Source organism: Montipora capricornis, chromosome 9, assembly GCF_036669925.1.
Source record: "Montipora capricornis isolate CH-2021 chromosome 9, ASM3666992v2, whole genome shotgun sequence".
Lineage (NCBI taxonomy): Eukaryota > Metazoa > Cnidaria > Anthozoa > Scleractinia > Acroporidae > Montipora > Montipora capricornis.
In genome coordinates this window covers 49,976,110-49,978,609 of record NC_090891.1, presented here as the reverse complement: position 1 = coordinate 49,978,609, position 2,500 = coordinate 49,976,110, and the positions used below count along the sequence as shown (strand labels likewise).

General features: G+C 41.6%; 1 non-coding gene across 1 annotated transcript; it reads right to left on the bottom strand.

The window, feature by feature from the left end:
- Positions 1–512: 512 nt before the first annotated feature.
- Positions 513–586, bottom strand: Trnat-agu (transfer RNA threonine (anticodon AGU)). The gene has a single exon. It is a non-coding gene; the product is annotated as a tRNA-Thr (tRNA).
- Between the last annotated feature and the right edge of the window lie 1,914 nt (positions 587–2,500).

Sequence of the window (2,500 nt, the reverse complement as noted above, 5' to 3'; positions counted from 1 at the left end):
CTTTGAAATGAATACCATCTACTGTAAGCATAGGCCAAAAAGGGCTGATAACCAAAGAGTGCCCATTGCGTGACATTTTTTCATATGAAGAATAACTCTTGGAATAAGTGAAATAGGCGGACAGACATAGTTCTCGCCTGGCCAATTCAGCAGAGAGCAAATAATAAACTCCGAGTCAGGGTTCCAGTATCTAGAGTGAATCCTTGGAAGCTTACTGTTCCAAAAACTAGCGAATCTATCCACAGTATGGGGGCCCCAAACTTCAGCAATAATTCTGAAAGAGACCAAAGATAAACTCCAGTCATCGGGATCATAAAAGCAACTCAAATAGTCTGCTTTTTCGTTTTGATTACGAGGGATCCATTCCATTTCATACTTGGCACTCACTCCGATAATTCCTTTAGTTGAAAAAAACGTGTTGGCCAAGAAAAAGACCCAGTCCAAAGAGTTGTTGTTTTCCAAGTGCAAGACAGTGCAACCATTTCCTCAGAGTGTAGTATACACTGATTTCAATGCACCGATGGGATTTGAACCCATGACCTCCTGTTTACTAGACAGGCGCTCTAACCACCTGAGCTACGGCGCCATGCGTGGGTTGCTTGGTAGAAAGAAATGGAATAGATAACATTTATTTTGTTTGACAAAGAAAGTTCTTGTGTGGATGCATCTCTGATTTCACTGCTGATATTGGAGCGTGCAACGCGAGGAAGAATTGGTGAATAAACCCTGTTACTTCCCGCATGCTTTGCTAACGGTCTACCATTTGGGATAATTTCACCATTGCACCAGCTTTCTCGTCGAAAATAATCGCCCATGCCATGACACGAGTGCTGCTGCTCCCTCGTGGAAGAAAGTCACGGCACAAGTTTGGCGAGTCCAGATTTTCAGTACGATCTAAACAGTTCACAAGACAGGACAGGAGACAAAGATGTGGTCACGAACAGAAGGATCCTCTGGAAGACCTGTCAGTCTTAAGCATAAGCTGTTAGCTTAGCCTCCAGCTCAGTTTATCCCTTCCTGTCGGTGTAACAAGCTGCAAATTGGCTAATGGTATCGATAAGGTCTTTGAATATGACCAACGTGTTTCTGGTGTACTCGGTAATAGCGTGCATAGTATAGCCGCCTGTCTCGCGGGAGACTGGGGTTTGCTTTCCCGACGGGAAGAAATGTGTCGTTTTCGTGGTCTTTCACTTGTTACGTACCGTGGAGTCAACTCTGAAAAATATGCCTTTGCAATGGCTTGGAGAATTACATGGTAGAAACATCGATGTGATGATGCCATTATCAATGCCTCAAACTCGGGTCGTAGTCAAATTGTTTGTTTGTTTGTCATTTATTTCTTCGAGAAGGTTGAAGTATTGGCAGCTATATAGCTGATGTGGACCTGCTATAACCACACACCCATACACTCACGAGGGACAGCCACAACACTGGAAACTTCATCCCCTACTCTTCTCGAATAGTGTGTGGGTTCTTATACGTCCCACAAAGAACTTATGAACATCAAAGATGTTTGTGAGACGGGGCCAACAAGAAGACTTCAAAGTCTAACCATTTGCAGATGTTATTACAAAGGCAGTACTTTCTCCTCAGTTATTTTAAGACCCTGAGTGTTGGTCCGGCCGGAGTCGAACTCACGATCTCCTGCATGACAGCCCTGTGCTCAACCAACTGAGCCACCGGTGCGCGGTGTGCAGTGCGCAGTGCGCGGCACCAATTGCCATTGGTCACCCAACTCTCACATAAAGATTCCTACTAAGAGTTTTTTATATCCAAGACATGTTGTGTATGTAGTAGTATTCCGTATTCCCATTCAGTGTATACCATACAAGTGAATACAGCCTTATTACTTGCATTCTGATTGGCTCACTAGAAGTTAAATAGCCAGAGGGAGAAGAACAAAAGGGCTTCCCGTTTGTATTTGGTTACTGAAGATGAGAGTTTATTGATAATCTCGGCAGATAATTCCGGCTCATTTTGGCAATGGAATGATGATGCTGTCATGATGCTATTACAATGCGACAATTACAAGAAGATGCAGACAAAACATATGATCATAGCCAGTTGTTATTAAAGGCTGACCTTACAACATGAAATACAGAGGCGTTTAAAAGTAGAATTAAAATTCCAGATTTTTATAGCAATAATCACACCAGCAATGACATTGTAAATTTGAGTATATGCGTTACTCGCTTTTCAACAAAGATTCGGGAGGAAAAATGAAAAACACTATTTCTTTCCGTTCTTCAATAACAGATATTAATAGGCAGATAAACAAAATAGGAGAACCTAGATACGATTCATCAGCAACTAGCAAAACGTACGTAGACAGACAAATTAACAGAAAACCTAGCACTAATACTGTTGTTTTCCGAGATGGATCACAAAACATGATTGGAAATTTAAATGTGAAGAATAATTAAATCATCTAATCCACAAAATGACCAAGATTTGGGAACCAACAATTATGTTGATAAGTCACATATTCAACAACAGACAA